Genomic DNA, 23,902 nt, shown 5'->3' with positions numbered 1-23,902 from the left:
TATGGCCATAAATAATATTATGTCTGTTAAATTTATTGATTAGTTCCTAATGCAAATTTTTTAATGAGTTAACATTGAACGTTGTTAGTCAATTAATGACGACGACATTGTACATAATATACATATTATACTAGCGGTCCGCCCCGGCTTCGCCCGTGGTACATATGAAAAATAGATGTTGGCCGATTCTCAGACTTATCCGATATGCACAGAGAATTTCATGAGAATCGGTCCACCCGTTTCGGAGGAGTATGCAGACTAACATTGTGACACGAGAATTTTATATATAAGATTATATCCACGTATTTATCATAAGTAAATGGTTTATAGATTTCCTACTTATAGGAATTGAATTAAAGGATAGATAATATTTGTATAGCTTTTCCGCATATTGTTATGAGTAAAACTGCAAGCTACAGCTAGTCTATACTATCTTGTTTTACTATAAATATTATAAAGAGGGAAAGGTTTGTATGTATGTATGTATGGTTTTCACGCATAAACTACTGGACCGATTTTGATGAAATTTGGCACAGACAATCTTTAGACCCTGAGAAAGAACATAGGCTACCTTTTATTGCGAAATATGTATTATGTACCACGGGCGAAGCCGGGGCGGACCGCTAGTTCTTAATAAAACTGATGAAGCCTTTGTTCCTTTCAATCTAATAAACATAATTCTTTGTTACGATGTAATTCTCGTGTTACAATAATTATCAAGAAAATAATTATTCATTGGATTTTCCAATTAATAGATAATGAGATTTATATGTGACTTCAGATCGGTGATTGCCGTCTTTGCTAACTTCAATTGAAAAAAAACACAATTCATTAACACAATGCAGTTAAATAATGATTAATTTAGGCTGATATGATATTATACGAGTTTTACTAGAAGACTAATATTTAAATACGAAAACCACTGAGCTGTTTTTGATGAATCTTGAAGGTGATGTAGCTTATATACAAGAATAACATATAACTACGCTAGTACCTTTATATTATAAGTCTATGCAAATAACTCATAAGCAAATATATTTTCCCGCGGATTAGTCCTAGCTAAACTAAAAGTAAAAAAAACCGGGGCACAGATATAGTTTATATTTTATATTATCTATGGTTTAAATAATTATTTTAAAGTCTACGGATAGTTGAGATAAAAGCTATTTGTTAAGGCAAACCTTTATTTGCAAGAAAACAAGGTCTTCGCAAACGGAAGTCTATATATTTTTTCCGCTCATTATGTAGCCATTGAAGACATCCTGTACATTAGATTTTTCTTTATTTATTAATAAACAAGAAACATAACCTTTTAAAAGTATTTTCATTCCGAATTATAATATACAGTTTCATTCAAAATTTTACAATACAAATGTATTATCTACTAGTTTACCGCCCGCGGCTTCGCCCGCTTTGTCTAAAACCCAATAAATTATGTACTAAACCTTCCTCTTGAATCACTCTATCTATTAAAAAAAACCGCATCAAAATCCGTTGCGTAGTTTTAAAGAATTAAGCATACATAGGGACATAGGGACAGAGAAAGCGACTTTGTTTTATATAACTTTTAATAGATAGAGTGCTTCAAGAGGAAGGTTTTAGTATATAATTTATTATGTTTTAGACAAAGCGGGCGAAGCCGCGGGCGGAAAGCTAGTTTTGAATATAGTAAGAATTTCTAACCTACGTAAGTAAAGATCAAAGATGATTGGTTCTTTAACGAGTATCTCAAGGGACTCTCATAGAGTAACGAGTTTTAAATTAGGACCATGAAAATTTTTCTCTAGTGTCCTACGATCAAAAGTGGAAGCAATTTTGTATCTGTGAAAAACAAAAAAGGTTGCTGGTTAGTTTGGCGCGCTAAAATTGGTTGCGTTCGGAGTTCGAAAAAGGTCTAATACCTAATATTGGAAAAAAGGTTTAAAGGTTAAATCAATTTCTAAAGAAATTGCGGGAAAATTTGATGATGTTACATTTGTAATTGTTTTTGTATTTTTCTATGAATTAATGATAAATACTAATAACTTAGGTCTTATAATAAGTAAGGTCAATGTTACAATGTAACTTCAAGATTCTTTAAATAAATGGATTGCACGTGTTACATTTAATTATATGTTTTTCCTACTAGGTCAAAATAATTGTCATTTGCTTGTTCAAAGAAGAATGGAAATAAGTTTCATAATTAAATACACATTGAAGCCAAATTAAAGTAAAATATTAATAAAATTAATAAATCGCTAAATACTTAATAATATATGTAGTAATCACCTATCTTAGTTAACTACTCAGGAAATTTAATAAATTACCTGTTTTGTCACATTACCTATATTCAAAAACTAACTAACATTACCTTTACTAAAAATAACTTTCTATTCCATTTCCAAATAAAAAATTCACATCTCGCACATATTACCAATCTTACAAGATATCTTATGAGAATAAATTATTTCACACTATAATAGCTGTTCCCCGCGGTTTCACACGCAGTGCTCCGCTCCTATTGGTCTTAGCGTGATGATAATATATAGCCTATAGCCTTCCTCGATAAATGGGCTATCTAACACCGAAAGAATTTTTCAAATCAGACCAATAGTTTCCGAGATTAGAACGTTCAAACAAACAAACAAACACACACTTCAGCCAAAGTATAGATATGACATAAGTATTTACCAATACTCTTCACACACATATTCAAATTACATTAAAAATCTAATCTGTAATACAAATAATGAGGTTATACTTATTATGCTTTGTTCCGCTCTGTTTCTATCCAGTGTTAGACAATCTATGGCAATTACGTGCAATTACATCAGTCCAATCATTTCCCAATCTTTTCTTCATATTACGATTGCTTTTTAGGCTTATTTAGGTTTCATTTGTACACCAATACCGTGGCTCTGTCATTGAAGCGGCTGAACGGAGCACAATTGGGTTTTGGTCGGTAGGAATCCGACATAACTCACGGGCCACGGCCCTTTACCGACACTAATTCATACATATTTGGCATATTTGTATTGAAATTGGAAATGAGACAAATTAAAAAGCGTATTGAAACCTTTTTTGTTTACTGTCAAATGAAAAAATCTTCTCTCAAACTAGAGAGTGAAATCTATTCATTTATAATTGGGTCGTAATATGTCGAAATCGAATCTAAGAGCGTATACGCACTATGCGGGTAGCCGCATTGCGGGTAGCCGTCCGGCTGACCGCAAGCACAATTATGTACGTAATATTCATTTCTATGCGCACTGCGATGCGGCTACCGCAGACCGCACAGTGCGCATAGAAATGAATATTACGTACATAATTGTGCTTGCGGTCAGCCGGACGGCTACCCGCAATGCGGCTACCCGCATAATGCGTATACGCTCTAAAGGTGTCGGTTACACACAAACATACAGGTGAAGCTGATAAAAGTGTTTAAAATCAATTGAGCAAAGTGATACTATCAATCAACCCCATGTCAGTTTTATAAGGATCAACCTAGCTTGCTATGTTATACTATGATCGGCCTGAGGCCTCTACAATTACGCACTGAAGACACAATCAAAGAAAATGACGAGGAAACAATTTATGTTTACGACAAACATTATAAGCCTTTGTTACAATAACGTCACGAACAAGCTATGCGAGATCGTGTAAACTGTAAACCAGTTTTAAAATTGCATCACGACATGGAATATTTCGGAGCAAAATAACCATAAAGTTTATTGTTAACTCCAATATGTGTGAAGTGCAGACAATAAATATTTCGAATCATTGAAAAAAGCTACCAATCTCAATACATCAGAATTATTCGTCTTAATTTTGGAATTGAAAAGAGCCATGTGCAAAATTAATGAGAAATGACGAAAATATAATAATATTTAATTATTTACCTATAACTAGACTACTTGTTTATGTTTATGTAAAAATTAAAATGACAGAGTCAACGGGTAAGTTTCCATTAAAATGTCTACCTAATTCAAGTTCATTTTTATTTACCCTTAGTATTATGGGTACTTATTTCTTTTATTCACTTTTCCAGAATATAATAGTCAGAGCCATTAAGAATAAGAGCAAGAGTTTAAATTAATAACAAGAAGTTCATGTACACAAATAAATAATAATTGACGATAGGATAGAGATTAAATAATAACAATTATCAATTTGTAATACGAGTATTTAACACAGTATGGATAATAATCATTATTAAAATAAGGTAGAGATTCATGTAAAAATTAACATCGGAAAATTACCGTTATTATTTGTCACGTCATGGTTTTATTTAAATATATAAATATAAATGCCAACGAAAGAAATAATTAATGATTTCCTCATTAAAAAGGGGAAATACAAAAACGTATACATTTGGAATATTTCGAAAGGGGAGGTACCACGTCACAGAGTGGCAACGACCTCTTCGTTTGAGGGTCATATAACCGATGTTTTGATCTTGCGATTTCGTAAATCGTAATTTGTCTTATACTAGCTTGCACCCGCGGTATCGCTCGCATGGTACTTGGTTAAAAGGTTGCTTATGCTAATAAGGACTATAGTCTATTTCTGTTCTAAATTTATGGAGCTTCCTTCTAGAATTAAATTATTCTTAAACTACAGAGTTTCATGCTGTCTCTCCTCTGTAGAAATTTCGTTTCGAACTGGTGGTAAAAAAAAAACATTTATGTAGGTATGTAATATGTAAGTATATGACGTATCAAAGAACTTCTAAAAAAAGTCTTATTAAATTAATGATAGAGTTTTAAAAGAGTCCAACATTAACCATGATAATAAAACAAAGCACGAAATTTACAATGAGCTTACGAAACAATTATAAAAAATTAAAATCATGTGCGAAAAAACTTGTTTCTCATACATTGTATTATCTACAACGTATAGTATATTATATCTGTGCTACAACCTTATTTTCTTGCGTAAATCTGTACTTGACATCAAATATCTGGCAAAGGTTAAACAAGTTCAAAGGTATCTGTTTATTTTACTATACATTTGATGCGTAACTTTTAAATGATTAGATTTATATCTGTATAAAGCTGAAGAGTTTGTTTGTTTGCTTGAACGCGCTAATCTCAGGAATAACGGAATCGCTTTTAAAATTATGTTACTATTATAGTCCATTTATCGAGAAAGGCTATAAGCTGTATATCAATACTCTAAGACCAATAGGAGCGAAGCAATGCGGATAAAACCGCGGGACACAGCTAGAGTATTGAAAAACTCAGACACAGGTTTTAAAAATCTTTGTTTTGATATTCTTCTTTAAGTATAGCCTGGGAAATATCCTTAAAACAGGATTTATTTACATTATTTTTTAGATTGATAGAGATTCTATTGTTTTTTTTTATATTTGGACTCCGAAAATCTTTTGATCAAACCCTGAAAAGTGTGACGAATGTACTCGTGCAGATTTGAATTTGAGATTTACAATTAACAATATTAAATACTTATTTAAATACCTACATAATATTAGTAATGAATATCTTGACGTGTCTTTCTTTCTTTCTTCTTTCTTTCTTAATAAATTATTACAACTAAATAAATTCCCAGTACCTACTATATTCGATAACAATACGTGACAAAAAATAGCGAATTTTTGTATCTCTGCGTGTTTTTCTTTCGATCACGTCAATCAAAGAAATTCTTTCACACGCCCTTCGAATAATTAGATAATTTCACGTTATATTATATTAAAGTGTTTTGTTTCATTTACTTTTATTTTATTAGGATTTTTCTATAGGTTTAAACTTATTCTTCGAATATTGTATACAGGTTAGTTATTGTCCTATAGGTTACATAATATAAAGAAGAATTTAATAAAGTAAGCAAGTCATAACTAAATAACAAAAAAATATTTATTATTATTTAAAAGTAGCAATAAGAGACAGATGCATAGGTATTACTTTTAACTAATCACGAATCAATTTTGTGAAGAAATAAAGTGATAATTTTGTAAAATAAACCTTTTCTTTTATTTATTTCTAAGGTTGGTTTCCATCTGTGGTTTCCATCAATATCATACTAGGTATTTGACGTGAAAATTATCCCCTTGTGTGGAGCGGATGCGATTGACATTTGTTTCACAAATTGATCTAAGAAATTGATTTAGTTTGGAGGCAAGTAGGTTACGATTGGCAAAACATTTTTGTATAATGTTTTGTTTATTTCAATTTCTGAATGTATTTGAGATGCAAAAGACATAACGAAATCAGTTCAGCCGTTCTCGAGTTTTGTGCTTGTTTGTGTTGTAACTTGTAAGTATGCATTATTACTGCTTTAATTCAACAAACTTTAAAAATATGTACATGAAAGAAACAAAATTGACTATCTTTTTTAATGAATCGCTAAATCTATTGGTAAGCGCAAAACTCGAGAACGGCTGAACCGATTTCGTTAATCATTTTGTATATTCCTTCAAGAACGAGGATGGTTCTCATGGAGAGAAAACGTAAACATGTAGGTACCACGGGCGAAGCCGGGGCGGACAGCTAGTTATGATTTAAAAATATAAAATAATGTCTGCATTTTATGTTGATAGCATCACGTTGCACATTTCCATATTATCTAAAACGGAAGACATTTCAATACTATTTTAGTATTTATCTTGGTCAATAAAAACGAACAGACGGCCTCCAACAAGAGTTCACACGCTAGCCATTGTACCAGAATTTACTACTTACGTCAAAATTTGGAAAAAGCAAAACAATGATCTCGTTAATCTGCTGTAATGTTAAGATGGTATCTTTATTATACAAAACGGAAAACAAGAATGATTTAAGAATCAGAAAACTTAGTGTAAGATGGACTTCAAGGTCTGCTATAAAAATGCTAATTTATATCTAGACCATTTTGGTGTTTATATTTTATAATGGCTTCTAATTCAAGGAATATAATTAATGTTTTTTTTTTTAATTAAAAACATACTGTGTGTACAGGTCGCTACAATAAACTACAGTCTTATAATTTTTACTGTGTATTTTAATAATTTATTGCTTACGGTATTCCTTGCATACTTATATTTTATTTATCAACTAGCTGTGCCCCGAGGTTTTAACAGCATTGCTCCGATTCTGTTGGTCTAAGCGTGATGAATAATGATATTATTAGCCTATAGCGTTTCTCAATTAATGGGCTATCTAACGCCGAAAAATGTTTCTAATCGGACCAATAGTTCCTGTGATTAGCGCGTTCAAACAAACAAACTCTCAGCTTTATAATATCAGTATAGATAGGTTTATCCTTGGTTTATCAAACAAGCTTTTGATCACTGGTTCGCTTAGTAAGAGATAACGTAGTCTATTGTAGACTGTAGTCTATTATAGTGTAGCACACTTACCGGTTTCAAATTTATTTGATGTTCTTTTGACGTTTTTTAAATTTAGATAGTATAGGCCTTGGTATAGGCACAGAATACATAATAGTAGCTAAACGCTACAGAACGGACTCTCTCCGCCTCCCGCCAAAATTAAACACTTACCTCACCCCGCACGATCAGTCTAAAAATGGTCCATATTTTTCTACAGGGACGATACGCAACGAAGATTGACAAAATTAATCAAATTGTCTTGAATTGAAGTAATTTTATTATTTTGGATTTGTGATTATCGTTTTTCGTAGAAAATGGTTAGATATTGTGCTGTTTACGGATGTATTTCATCAGAAAAACGCGATTTTTTTTTACGCTAGTCAAAAATGTGCCAACCATAAAGCGTTAACACACACATTTGTAGTCTCTACAGTGTGTCTGTCCAAACGATAATTTTGTATGGAGTGTCCGGGTTGTGGTATAGGCTTGAAAATTTACGTCAAAAAGGACACTTTTCCACATCAACTACGCTATCAAGAACATTATCATCAATTGATAAAACCCTAAAATGAACGGCAGCAAAGAATATTCTCTTTGCCAATACAATTTTCATTATTCCACATCCCTTGAAATTATAACTACTGGGCCGATTTTGAAAATTCTTTCACCAGCAGAAAGCTCGATTATATGCTTAAAGCTGTAAAAGTAGTAGAGGCATCGCTTGCATAAAATAACCAACTGTTATAGCTTATATTTAATTAGACCTTGATGTATATTTTGCTACAAAATACAAAAAATGGCGAACATGATTAATTATTTCGACTAATTTTTTCGTGAAAAACTTTGCTCTTTTTTCTGAGTTGCCAAGAAGATTTTGTTTTTAAATTTTCCTTATTTGTTGGATTTTCCTTCACAATCATGAGTTTGTTACTTGGTTTAGCTTTTCTTAATAAACCTGTTATGTAAAACCTAATGAATAAACACATCTATAGTAAAAATACCATCAAAACTAGTTTAATATTATATTTTGCTGTTATCACGATAAAAATAATATCAGTAGGCTGGTTTTTCAAACATGACATTATGTCGTCGTGAAGAATCGATAGGCCCTGGAGGGAAAGTACTTGAATTATCGGAGATAACAAATTTTGCTGAAAGGAAACATTCATTCATTTTTAAAAAGAAATAGAACTGCATTCAAAAAATAACACATTACACATTATAAAAAATTCACATGCTTTGTTCGGGAATCGATATAACTAAAAATTTTAAATCTTAAAATTTGTTATTTCATTCTTCTGAATTTTCAAATACATTTCGTGAATTTTCGTTTTTTCACAGTACATAGGTACTGTGTCATTTTATGAGGCTTCTAAAGCTAATTGGTGAATTGCTAAAGCTTCGAAATCTTTTTACAGTTCGTATTTTAGATTTATTTCTTAAAACTTCCTTCATAAATAACTATGTCCTAACATAACAAGGGCATTCCACGAAATCCTTGGAAAACATCGAGAAAATATCAATATCACACAAAAAATACCGATGAATAATTTCACGGTTCAAAGTTCCTAATATATCTACAATTTTTATTTCATCTTGCTCACCTTGAAAACTATCAAAGTTTCCTAGTTCTAATATATTGATATCCGGACGAAATCAAGTATTAAATAGATATTTTGCGGTTTCATTATTTGCTATGCTCATTTTCCTTTTGTACTGCCTGGAAGCAAAGTTATATTGTTATTTAAGAGCACTGGCATACGGATCCTGTTTTAATAATGCGTCTGCCCAGTTACGGAAACAATCTTGCTTCTGGCGAAATGCCTCTTTGCAAAGATGACCGTACCAGGGCTGAGACTTGCCGCCGATGGGTACTACAGAACTCGGTATGAAAAGTTCCATTCCCTGCAGAACCACATCCGTGGCAGAGTCAGCATAAGCACTAGGATCGTGAAGATCGTGGAGAACTCCCGCATTCCATCCCAATCAGCCGCTCTGTAGTGCCAAACGCGACGGCAGCCTCCAGATCGGGGCCGCCTTGAGCGCAAGATGTGCACATCGAGTGTAAACCAGTTATACGCCTTTGTTTCTTTATAGAAAAAGAAATATTTTAGGAAATATTTTTGAATCTTTCTCATCATTAACAGAAACAATTTTGATTAATTTTAAGCTTTTGGGAGGTCGATGACTTTAAAGAGTTTAAACTATTCTTTTAAAGCTTCGTTATATTCTTTTGTTATGCGAATGTAGTGATTGCCGCTTTGAAAAAAGTTTTAATTTGATCTTCATCTTTTTTGTTATCGCTTCGTTAATAATTCTTTAATAATGGAATTATTATGTACTATCGGTCCTCCCCGGCTTCGCCCGTGGTACATGTTTACGTTTTCTCTACATAAGAACCATCCTCGTACTTCAAGGAATATAATAAAAAAAAATTATAAAAATCGGTTCAGCCGTTGCGCTTACCAACACATTTTGCGATTCATTTTTATATATAAGAAGATTTAACACGTCATATTGTATAGTAAATTTAAATTTCGTGTAATAAAAGGTGCAGAACTACCATTTAATGAAAGCTACTTATCACTACATAGTACATACATAGTATAAAACAAAGTCGCTTTTTCTGTCCCTATGTCCCTTTGTATGCTTAAATTTTTAAAACTACGCATAACGCAACGGATTTTGATGCGGTTTTTTTTAAAGATAGAGTGATTCAAGAGGAAGGTTAAGTATATAATTTATTAGGTTTTAGACAAAGCGGGCGAAGCCGCGGGCGGTAAGCTAGTATACATATATAAAATATTATCTGTATTCTTTTTTTGGAAGTTCACTAAATAAATGAACTCAAAGTCAATATTTATTCAACTCAACTTCATTTAGAAGCGCTTTTGAATCGTCAAAATACAAAAAAAAATAATTTGGAAAATCCAAAAGTGCACGCCTCATAATTTTTTTTTAATAAATATTTATTAATTATTATTTTTGTTTATTTAATAACAATTAAACCACATCGAATCAGACCCTGAAAAATGAAAGGGTTCTATTCCTGAGCATACTCAAGCGTAAGAGAAAAAAAAAGACTCGATTAGTAAAGTATTTCGGTCGCTATCGTGTTAACAAGAAAAAGGATCCGCACATACAGACACACGGACGTCCAAGACAGAACTTTTTTAAACTGTTTTTTAACTAGTTTAAATAACAAAAATGACATCAAAAATATCATGAACGTTAAAAATAGTGTTTTTTCTTAATATGTGTGTGTATGTATTATCTTACAAGTGCAATGTATGATACATAAAGACATTTTAAGTTTGAAAAATCAGATGTTTTGCGCGAAGTGACAGTAGTACCCACCTCAACGCTTCGCTTATGAGGCGTGCAATATAATTTGCCAACTGTACAATCTATACTAATATTATAAATGCGAAAGTAACTCTGTCTGTCTGTCTGTTACTCAATCACGCCTAAACTACTGAACCAACTTGCATGAAATTTGGTATGGAGATATTTTGATACCCGAGAAAGGACATAGGCTACCTTTTATTGCGAAATATGTACCACGGGCGAAGCCGGGGCGGACCATTAGTTTCTTATAAAATACTAGCTTTCCGCCTGCGGCTTCGCCCGCGTTTTCAAAAAAAAACCCGCATAGTTCCCGTTCCCGTGGGATTTCCGGGATAAAACCTAGCCTATGTCACTCAGAAATGATGTAGCTTTCCAACAGTGAAAGAATTTTTCAAATCTGCCAAGTAGTTTCGGAGCCTATTCAATTCATACAAACAAACAAACAAACAAAAAATCAAACCTTTCCTCTTTATAATATTTGTATAGACAAAGATACAGCTTTCTGTATCTTTTATATAGGAATTCAATTAAAATACAAAATACATACATCTCCAGAAATCAAGTCAACTGTAATATATTTAGCCAAGTGAAGATCAAGTACACTGAAAAAACCAAAAGGTTAAACCCAAAGCGAAATAATAAGAGTATAAAGATTGAAAAGTCAATGCCCGGGATTTTTCCGTTAAGGCACTCTTGATACTTGATAAATAATTTACTGCACTCAACTGTACGGCTTTTAATATAGATTTTTGTATACTTACGACTTCTTACGGTTTCGTTTTATCAAAAAATAAATAAAAAATAGTAGGTATGTATAGAATAATATACCTATTGGTATATACTTAGAACATTTAACGAAAGCTTGCATCAACATTATTGTTTATCTATACTCATAATTTACAGCTGAATGATCTTACCACAAGGCACAAACCAATTAAAAATACAGTCTAACTTTAAACCAAGGATCTGTCAATTTAATTGTTGTCTATGGCCCGATTTTTCAATGCTTGGATAAAACCAAAAAACTTATCCGTCCAATAAAGTATTACACGATAATATTAAAATGTCACGTAAACTGTCAAATACGGGCAATTAGAATACGTTTATAAAATGGTAGTTTTATACATTATTCGACGAATAAGTTTTATCTAAGCATTGAAAAATCGGCCCTAAGTGAATTACCTACGACAAAACTAGATTTTAAAATAGAACACTGTTTGAAGTTTTTGTGTGTTAAGACTGGAAGAGATTATTTTTGTTTGTTTCTTCGTTTGTTTGAACGCGCTAATCTCAAGAATCAAGAGGCCAATTTGAAAAATTATTTCACTGTTAGATTGTCCGTTTATCGAGGAATGCTTTATGGCTGTATAACATCACGCTGATACCAATAGGAGCAGAGAAATGCGGGTAAAATTGGGCACAGCTAGTTAAAAAATATAATGTTTATTTCTCAAAATTCAGACGAATATAACCTTGTGAAAATCGTATTACTTATAATAATAAGCATAACCTCAATGTTCTTGAGTGCTAATTTTCAATATTAAATAATATTGTTAATAATATATTATATTTAATTGTAAAATAATGATTTTGTATAATAATTTTCAATATTATAATAATTATACTTTAATTTCTTCTATTCATTTCATATTATTAAATAACTGTAAAATTTGACCTATTATTATTTTTAACTAAATAAATATTAATTAGAATTTAACGACTCTTTAATTGTATTAAGGTTTTGTGTTACTCAATATGGTAATAATATACCTACTTGATTTATTTATTTATTTTATTTATTTACTTATAACATCACGCATGCCTTCGAAGTATACAGGGTATCCCACTATTGGTATACTAAGCGCGAAGGGGCTTGTAGTTTTGCATACGCTGATCACGTAAAAAATGCTTAAACAACAAAATTACGTCAAAATTTTTTTGCTAAATTTTTCCATAAAATCCATTCTTCTCTAGATTCGTGCAGCTGGCAGTGGCATGGTGATAGCTCATGTGCGGGGGGCAAAGTTGGGCGGGTGGGTATGCACATAGAGTTTTAAGAATTCATTTATTTGAAAAAAAAAATAAATGCATCTGGAATCTTATAAATATTTTTTACGTATACTCAATGCATGCAAAACTATAACCTTCTTTGAGCTTAGTATACCGACGGTGGGACACCCTGTATATTTACTTATAAATATCTAAGATTGAAGCTTTTCTTGTAAAAAATGTCTCAGTGGCCCTTATCTAAGCTATTACAAAAATACGCGCTGGTATTCGGATATTTCGTAGTTTTTAAAACTGCCTATTTATTAAAATGTAATTTAATATTCCAATTATATTTATAAATAGATTTAAACAAGTTTATTAAACAACCTGTCATTTGATATTAGATAATTATAAATAAAAATCATTATTTGCACAAGGACTTAAGGGTGCGTATAAAGCAAAATTACCAATCTTCTATTAGATGATACGTGTAATATTCAAGACCAAATCTAAAAAATAAAATATATATCAAACTAGATGATATGTTCAACGATTCTGTTCAATCAAAAACTTAAAATATTAAAATTGACTCGATAAAAAAAAATCACCAAGTTAGCTCTAATTTTCACACTTTTACGTTTTCTACTTGACATGGTAATACTCTTTATGATTTTTTTTTCATAAACAATTATATTAAAACATTTGCAAGAGAAGGTGGAAAAGGATAGGTTAGGTTAGGTTAGGTTAGGTTAGGTTAGGTTAGGTAAGGAAAATTTTTCTAAGTCCGGAAAATTTCCATACGCCAGGAAAATTTCTATACGTCAGGAAAATTTATATAAGCCAGGAAAATATCTATACGTCAGGAAAAATTTCTATAAGGTGGAAAAGGATAGGTTAGGTTAGGTTAGGAAATTTTTTCTAAGTCCGGAAAATTTCCATACGCCAGGAAATTTCTATACGTCAGGAAAATTTATATAAGCCAGGAAAATTTCTATACGTCAGGAAAAATTTCTATAAGGTGGAAAAGGATAGGTTAGGTTAGGAAAATTTTTCTAAGTCCGGAAAATTTCCATACGCCAGGAAAATTTCCATACGCCAGGAAAATTTCTATACGTCAGGAAAATATATATAAGCCAGGAAAATTTCTAAACGTCAGGAAAAATTTCTATAAGGTGGAAAAGGATAGGTTAGGTTAGGTTATTAAATTTAAATTTCTTTACGCCAGGAAATTTCTATAAACATGGTAAATTTCTATACGCCAGTAAAATTTCTATACGTCCGGAAAAATACTACTGATTACAATGAAATTCAGCACACATAATATAGAAGGTAACTTGGATTAACACATAGGGTAGGTTTTATCCCGAAAATCCCACGGGAACGGGAACTATGCGGGTTTTCCTTTGAAAACGCGGGCGAAGACGCGGGCGGAAATCTAGTATATTATAGAAATCGTTTCACAAATCAATAATTTTTTGGTAGAATACACACTAAAAATCTACAAACCATTGCTTTGTGTACAAATAAAAAAAGGTATTCATTTATTACTTACAATAATAATAAAAAACCTGTTTATGATTTAAATATTTAATATAGACGCTCCATTTATATAATAAGTTTAAATAATTTCATATCAATCTACATGCACAATAAAATTAGGAGTCAAAAAATTCAAAAATAGCTCGAAAATTGACTTTGACAGCTCGGGGTCAGAACTCCACAGATGCAGTGACATATCTCTTCAGCCATCAAAGGTCACAAATTACTATTTCATAATAAATCATTATATTACAAAAATGATATAAATATGTATTATAATCGCGAATTCAGTATAGAATTACAAAACAAACACGTTCAATGTCAACCCACTCATCTGAGACATGTCGTGAACATAATGATACCTTTTATTCTAAGAAAATCATATCCCACACGATTCCCGCTTAAAATTATACGCCACAGATGATATAGAATCAAAAGTTATGTATGTAGTAGACTATACATACGATTAGACATACGATTACAAAATTCAAACCGTGACGGGAATTCCTAGCTGGCCGGTTTCAATAAGAGCGCCGTAAAAAAATAATTCTCACAGACTATAAATGTACACTACAAAAAAATTAGACAAAAGAATAACAATTTCATTCAATATTTTGACCTGTTTACAGTTCTATCCATACTAATATTATAAATGCGAAAGTAACTCTGTCTGTCTGTCTGTTACTCAATCACGCCTAAACTACTGAACCAATTTTCATGAAATTTGGTATGGAGATATTTTGATACCCGAGGAAGGACATAGGCTACTTTTTATCCCGGGAAAATGACGCAATCCCGGAAATCCCACGGGAACGGGAACTATGCGGGTTTTTCTTTGACTGCGCGGGCGAAGCCGCGGGCGGAGACCTAGTTAACTATAAATACTTCATTAAGAACCTGTAAATTAAGGCTTATCACATGACACATCGAATCAGTGAACAAAACCGCCAAAATGTAGACTCATATAAGTATATAATCACGTGTTTATGTTGCAAAAGGTCCCTTGCTCAATATAATTTAACCGTATTACTTTCTTAACGTTCATAGGAAGTTATGAAGGTTTTCAACTATTTGTTTGCGCATTCAGTGTGATTTGTCGGATCTTGTCTTTTAATTTTTTAATAAAAATTAAATACCTACGTGGTTTCTGGATAAGTAGCCTATGTGCTAATCCAGACTATAATCTATCTCTGTACTAAATTTCATACAGATCCGATCAGCTGTTTTTGTGTAAAAGAGTAACAGACATCCATAGGTACATACTAATAAACATAATATAAATAACTAGATTTCCGCCCGCAGCTTCGCCCGCTTTGTCACCCTAATAAATTATATACTAAAACCTTCCTCTTGAATTACTCTATCTATTACAAAAAACCTCATCAAAATCCGTTGCGTTGTTTTATAAAGATTTAAGCATACATAGGACATAGGGACAGAAAAAGCGACTTTGTTTTATACTATCCATACTAATATTATAAATGCGAAAGTAACTCTGTCTGTCTGTCTGTTACTCAATCACGCCTAAACTACTGAACCAATTTGCATGAAATTTGGTATGGAGATATTTTGATACCCGAGAAAGGACATACTACCTTTTATTGCGAAATATGTACCACGGGCGAAGCCGGGGCAGACCGCTAGTGTAGTAATATGTAGTTAATACGACTTATTTTTGGAAATATAATATTTACAATACATTACAAAATTGAAAAAGAGATGTAATAAATGACACATAGACCGGGAGATACTGACACAAAATTTCGAGTCATTTGTAACAGGATGGCGGTTCTACAGGGGTCTTAGTACTCAATCACAAAAAGAAAAACGATGGCGTGAACGCTGGTACCGGCGGCTTAGTCGCGTGGGCGTTAGTCGAACTCGTCGGAAAATAGCGAAAGTCAAACGATTTGTAACAGTATGGCACTTATTTTTCCTGTAAGTTTGAGGATCAACAAATATAAATACAAAATTTCAAAGAGCTATGTGTTGGAAATCTTCACTTATATAAATTAATAATAAATTAAGTTTTCAAGTATGACAGCACTTTTTCCCCCTACTAGAAGTATGGCAAATATAATAATGGTCACATTTTATCAAATACTCTCCAAAAATCCAAATGCAATACTGGTACAAAAAGTTTGGCGAAATAAAAATTTTTTGCAGATTTTCGGCGGTATGGCGACCATTTGGAATCGTCCGAAAAGTATGGCATGGCGATTTTCGTAAATGGCTGCACGACGATAGTTACCTGTGCAAAAGTTAGCCTGGTACAAATGGTTGAATGATTGTTTTATTTAAATCAACACATTCGCGTCGGTATGGCGGGCTGTAAGTCACACCGGAAAAGTATGGCATGACACTACCGCCTACTACTTTTTTATGGGCTATCATCAAATTCTAAAATTTTTGTGTTACAAATCGTTTGACTTTCGCTATTTTTCCGACGAGTTCGACAAACGCCCACGCGACTAAGCCACCGGTACCAGCGTTCACACCATCATTTTTCTTTTTGTCATTGCGTACTAAGACCCCTGTAGAACCGCCATCCTTGTTACAAATGACTCGAAATTTTGTGTCAGTATCTCCCGGTCTAACATGCATGTACGTCACTGCAGAAAGAATTATTATTTTGTTCGTTCGTTTACGACGTAAACTTTACGTCAATGTTTTGGACGGAACCGATTTTGATGCAATTTGTGTAATTAATTAAAGATTTTTGTTGTTGTTTGGACATTAGTTTTACGCAAGACATAAGGAGAGTCATTTATTTGTGATATTATTAGTAATACGAAAGACCACCTAAATTCGTTTAAACAAAATATTATTCAATTTTACAGTTGACATTAAGCGCAAAAAATAATCTTTAAAATTATTTAACTTACGAAAAAATATGCGAGATGCTCGGCCAAATAAACTTGTAAAAATATAAAGAATTGACCTCTCAATATAAGCTTTCGACATACAATATTAAAATATGATAATATCGTCAAAATAATTTAAATTATAAAATTTTTGAGTTTTTGAATAATTGTACCTATTCTATTATACCTATTATTTATATCTGTCAATAAAGCAAACAGAAATTACATCTTAATATATATACATATATAAGTTTGTCCTCAATGGACTCCTAAACCACTTAACCGATTATAATAAAATTCGCACACCATGTGCAGTTCGATCCAACTTGAGAGATAGGATAGTTTAAACATGTAGGTACCACGGACGAAGCCGGGGCGAACCGCTAGTAGTTTTATACATTTGTTTAAAGCACAAGTCAATGAATGCAGGATACTAGATGATTTTATTCCATCAATATTAAGTAAATAGAAAACTAGTTTTTACAAACAATTACTATAGAAATAAATTATTTAAATTTAAATTCACATAGGTAAATCACCTACATCTAAAAATTGTAGGCTATCGTTTCTAGAAGTTATAAAATAAAAATATATCATAATATATAATAGTTGTGATATTATGGTAATCCAATTTATATAAATTGTGTCCGGTTCTTAATGTTTCTTGTTAAATTCTAATTAACTATCAATTAATAAACATCCATCTTTTATTTTTGTCAAACTTACGATAACAAAATATAAGGTACAATATTAATCATATTACCTATAAGGTGCATAATTTAAAACTGCTTTTTCATTTCAATTAAATTACTAGATATATATATATATATATATATATATATTATTATAGATACATATACACAATTTTGGCTATATCTGTTCTTTTATCAAAATATCCTTGGCATTTAAAAAATAGTAAAAGTGTATATTAATGGATTTCATTTTGAACCAGTTTGACGATATACATACAGCTAAAAATTTAAATTTATAATTGTGTTATTTTGGGTAAAGTACAGCTAAAAAACTGTAATTACCAATACCACAAAAATTATCATCGAATTTTGTCGTAGAATATAAAAAAAAACGTATAATATAAGAAGTAAACGAAAAATACAAGGCTCTACAAAATGCTCTACACATCAATTTTTATTGTATAGAAAATAAATTATCAACTTTAAAAACTAAAAGATATTACCATCGTTTTATATTATTCTGTCATGAAGTAAAGAACATTAGAATAAATAAATAAATAAATATTATAGGACATTATTACACAAATCGACCTAGTCCCACAGTAAGCTCAATTAAGGCTTGTGTTGTGGGTACTAGGCGACGATAAATATAATATTTAATAAATACATATTATATAGATAATAACACCCAGACCCAAGAACAAATAATTGAGTTCATCACACAAATATTTGCCCTGACCGGGGATCGAACCCGGGACCGTCGGCTCAGTAGGCAGTTACTTTACCACTGCGCCAACCGCGTCGTCAAATATTTATAGTATGGCAACTTTTAACAGATCTCAGATCTCAGATTTATACATTCAAGATTTGGTTTATCGTGGACTATTTAATAAGTTGCCTAGATACTGACAATAATGCTTATTTTGTGAAGTTTTCAGATTATAAAGACTTCAATATTAGTATTTTATTTGGTTTTAATTTGAGATCCTAGTTAACAAGTAGAGTCCCGTATCCTTATATTTTTTCACATATATAAAGAAACTAGCTTTCAGCCCGCGGCTTCGCCCGCGTTTTCTGAGAAAACCCCGCATAGTTCCCTTTCCCGTGGGATTTCCGGGATAAAACCTATCCTATCTCTCAAGTTGGATCGAACTGCACATGGTGTGCGAATTTTATTAAGTATAATCGGTTAAGTGGTTTAGGAGTCCATTGAGGACAAACATTGTGACATGAGATTTATATATATTAAGATTAACGATGTTATTATATCATATACGAACCTGGTTATCTAAAAAATTTTTATACGTAATTCTTGTTTAATATGTAGGTATTTTGAGTTAGTTTGGGAAAGAAACAACCAAGCTATTTTACTAAGCTTTAGTTTAAGAAATTCGTGTGATTGTTCGAGTAAAATTGCGAACCTATACAAATTATAAAAAATAAAATAAAACAAAGGGTTTTTTCAGAACCAATCGTCGGCTTGGAAAATTATTTTATCATGATTACATTTTATTTTCTGTTATTAATGATCGATGGTCAAGGTAATAAGGATTTAACATTGCTATTCCAAGCAGTAATCGTACCATTGTTTTTGGTGAGTACCTATATTATGTATAATTGTATATTCTTTATGGTAGTGATGTCTTTTTATAGCTATGTTAATATTTTTTCATGTCTTTAGCTTTGCTTGAATTGTTCTTGCTAATATATTATTTAATTATAATAACTTTATTATCTTCTTATATATAAAAATGAATCGCAAAATGTGTTGGTAAGCGCATAACTCGAGAACGGCTGAACCGATTTCGATAATTCTTCTTTTATTATATTCCTTGAAGTACGAGGATGGTTCTTATGTAGAGAAAACGTAAACATGTACCACGGGCGAAGCGTGGGCGGACCGCTAGTCTTTATATTTAAAAATGAATCGCAAAATGTGTTGGTAAGCGCATAACTCGAGAACGGCTGAACCGATTTCGATAATTCTTTTTTTATTATATTCCTTGAAGTACGAGGATGGTTCTTATGTAGAGAAAACGTAAATATTATGTAACACGGGCGAAGCTGGGGCGGACCGCTAGTTGTAAATAAAATCCTTATCTATTTATAGAATAATAGAAAATGTATATATAAATACAATATGTTGTTTTCATAATTCTTCTTAGTAACAATTGTTTGAAACAGTTTTTTTAATTATATTATATCCGTGATACGTTGTAAAATAGAATATATAACATATTTAACTAATAATAAAGTATTTTATGTTTTTTTTATTGCATTGCGCTACAAGTTATCTTTACAACGTCAATTTTACTAGAAGCGCATGTAAATCCATGATTGTTAATATTTTTATCACGTATAATACCACTTTTTTCTGCGATAATTAATAATAATTATTTCAATAATCTTAAAGTTTATACCTATGTACTTTAAGATTATTTATCATCATGACAATAATTCGTGTATGAAGAACTAAGTAGGTATTATGCTCTCGCGCATATTAAAATGGCTAATTATGTAGAAACAAATATATATACATATATTCTTAAGTGCTTAGTAATATGTAAATAATGCAAATTTTTATGAATTCTTTAGTCAAAGGATAAATAGATAAAAAATACTAGCAAACAAAACGAAGGCCTGAACGGCCTCAACACGACAGTTGACGCATCCACGTTAATTGCACAAATCGAGAAACATTAAAAATCAATTTATTAATTGCCATAATAACCTTGTTAACACAATAATAAAAAAAAATGAAAAAAATTCCAAATTCAAACTTACCTCTTTTTTTCTTTTTTCTGTTTAATCTGTGTCACTGAAACGATTCCATAAACAATTTTGTTCACACACAAACTGGCGCGAATAATTCGAAATCAAAACGTTATAGACATGCGCGCGCACAGCACGCTCACTCAACACTGAACTTGCGAGTTGCGACTCTTGGGCAAGAGACGCTTGCTTGCCTTCAAGAGCGATCACGCAAATCAATCCCTTATTTACATACAGGTAAGGTGATAATACCTTGAAAGGTCATGACCAGATTGCGTATGGGGTTTACGTATTTTCCGATTTTGAAGAAGGAATTAGAAAAAATTGTGACAGATCGAAGAGATTGAATTGTGACATCAGATAAAGATGAAATATAGCTACATTTACATACTTTTAGTAAGCTATAAAATTCTGAAAAGTAAGAAATATTATGCACTGCCGCGGCTTAGTAAATTTTAGACTTAGAGTAACATAGAGCCTAAAGCTCCTTTATTTCTTCATTTTCACATGAAAATTCACAAGCTTAATACTAAAAATGTCTATCAGTTCTGTTTGTATAGATGCTTTGTTTAATTAATAAGTAGGTAAGGTGTATTAAGGCAGGCATATCCGGGTAATTTTTTTGTGAAGAGAATAACCTACTGAATACTGATGTTATCTACATTCATATAAGCTTTTGCTATCTATAGTATGATCTATATAATTATATAAAAATGAAACCCGTTTTCCTTGGTCACGGCATCACGCGTGAACGGGTGGACCGATTTCGATAATTATTTTTTTATTATATTCCTTGAAGTACGAGGATCGTTCTTATGGAGAGAAAACTTAAATATGTATCACGGGCGAAGCCGGGGTGGACTGCTAGTATGATATAAATATGGACTGAAAACTGTACTAAGCAATTTTAGAGACATATTAGGGATAGAGTTTCTATTTCCTTACTGAAATAAAAATACTCGGAAACTGCTCTTTCTTTCTATGGCAGTTTGCTATAAAAAAATTTAAGGGAGGACCTCCTCTCTGACTACATACTATATTATGCATCCTCCAAATTTAAATGAGCTTACTCAAAGTCGAGGATCTACTGTTTCGAATTATAAACTTATATTAGAGTTAAATTCCATTTTTTTAGTAAGTTTTGCCTCATAGATTTCATGAAAACATCAATGAAATATGTTTAAAAATTTTTATTTTAAGGTCAGACGAAATTGCTTGTGTCAGCAAGGAATAATATAAAAAAATACATAGGTATAATTATTATTAAACAAAGGTTCTTGGATGAATGCCAAAGGAAACTAAATATAGTAGTCGATTCATAATGACCGCAAACATATATACTAATGTAGGTACTTAAGCAAAAGCAATATAAATATATACTATGTTCAAATACTTTAAGTAAATATTGTAAGATGACTCAGCTTGGGATATGTACAATAAATATAAAAAACACATTTAAATCGTATGTTTATTCTAGTTATATAATAATCATATATACATTAAATATATGTATAAAAATTATAGTATACAAACAATATTTTCGTGACATGCTCATTATAACGAACTACCAAAAACATTTTCAAAGCGTCAGTTAGAAGTTAGAACAACCAGCTTCAGTCAACGGTAAAAAGTATTTTTGTATTAAAAAGCCTTCGTAAATCAGCAAACAAAAGCTTGAAGTAACTATTCAACTAAACAAAAAACAAACACATTAAAACGTATTTTGCCGAATATATTATGTGTACCTATACATAAAAAGAAGACATAAATAGAACATCCTTTTTGCTGTAGGAAGTCGGTTAATAATCGCACGTTGCAATACAAATTTCATCAAACCTAGCGCAGTATAAATTAATATCTCGAACAAACATTTCTATACTAATTACCATCTCACTACACTGTTTACTTATTCTAAAGTATGTTTACATATCCATAAACTACTATACATATAAATATATTGCAAATAATTATTAACTATCAACTTAAACCTTCTAAGTACTGATAAATATGCGATAGTTTGTGACGTTGTTTTTTTTTTATTATTTTAATATACATATATACATATATACTTAAAATATGTTTGAGAATCGGATTTGAATAAAACTTGGCACACAGATCTTATAAAATATACAGGCTTCTTTTTGTCGATTAAAACACGAGTAAAGCCGCGGGCTAAGCTTATGAATAAATATAAGGTTGTAGTTTGAACTGTGTTGATTCATACAATATTTGTCAAGACATTTCCATAAAACTAACGAAGGCTAAACGGTGGTTTTTCCTACTAGGTATTTGTGATTTATGCTGCACTTTGAAATAAGTATTAGGTACTCTATACGTACTAATATATGAAGCTAAAGATTTACTTTGTTCGCTTAAACGAACTAATCTTAGGCGCGGGACATATACAACCGGTGCATCGGGTGCGCTATTGGCATTTTGTATGAAATAATTTTGGAAAAGCGGCGCAACAGTGGCACAACCGTGGCGTGCCGTCTCGACGCCTGTCCAAAATTCTTTCATACAAAATGTATACCTATGAAGGACGTGGTGCAAAACAGATTCAAGAGGTGCGCTTATGGCACGCCCGCGCCCGCGCCGCTTGTGTTTGACCCGCGCCTTAGGAACTACGGGTCCGATTAGAAAAATTCTTTCAGTGTTAGATAACCCATTTATCGAGGAAGGCTATTATATGCTCTATACCTACCTATGTATATCATCATTCATCACGCTAAGCCAATAGGAGTAGCAATGGGGTTAAAACCGCGGTGCACAACTAGTTAGGTAATATATGTTAGAAATAAACTCTTTCTATATGTGTATTCATTCTTATTTACATTGCTATCACGTATCAAATCATGTTTTCATCACGTAATAGAACGCATTGTAAATTGACCTCGAATTCAATAAACAGTGCAATTCTTTTGTTTAGTAAATTTCTTTTATAATAATTTTCACAAGCGCCTTCTTCTTCGTCTTCGTGTGTGACAAAGGTGGCAAATGTGGTACCGGGGGCAAATGTAATCCGCTTTACGATCTTCTGCCATCATTCCCGGTTCTCCGTCATTCTGCTACATTCACAAGCTCTATACTAATATTATAAAGCTGAAGAGTTTGTATGTTTGTTTGTTTGAACGCGCTAATCTCAGGAACTACTGGTCCGATTTGAAAAATTATTTCGGTGTTAGATAGACCCTTTATAGAGGAAGGCTCGAGCACCGTTTTTAGTGTACCTAGGTCAAAAATAAATAAACTATTTAATTGGCAGGGAAATAGAAATGCGTAATCTGTAAATTGAAAACATTTAAAAAATGTAACTTTTGATGATTTTCTTTCGTAAATTCGATATGCCTAGTATTTTCATGTAATACCTATAAATTATTACGAATATAATTTTT

The 23,902-nt window shown here is 31.8% G+C and overlaps 1 protein-coding gene across 1 annotated transcript in view; it reads right to left on the bottom strand.

Annotated features, from left to right (window-relative positions):
• Window positions 1-20,665, bottom strand: part of osy (ABC transporter oskyddad) — an 86,312-nt gene extending 65,647 nt beyond the window's left edge. The window contains exon 1 of the mRNA XM_090115341.1: window positions 20,520-20,665. The gene's annotated coding sequence lies outside the window, so the exon portion shown is untranslated. The remainder of the gene's footprint in view (window positions 1-20,519) is intronic.
• Window positions 20,666-23,902: the final 3,237 nt, after the last annotated feature.

This window comes from Colias eurytheme, chromosome 23 (assembly GCF_061535395.1).
Source record: "Colias eurytheme isolate Ceu_HAF_F1 chromosome 23, ilColEury1 Martin Lab GWU primary, whole genome shotgun sequence".
In the NCBI taxonomy this organism is placed as follows: Eukaryota; Metazoa; Arthropoda; class Insecta; order Lepidoptera; family Pieridae; genus Colias; species Colias eurytheme.
This window is presented reverse-complemented; position numbering and strand designations above follow the sequence as displayed.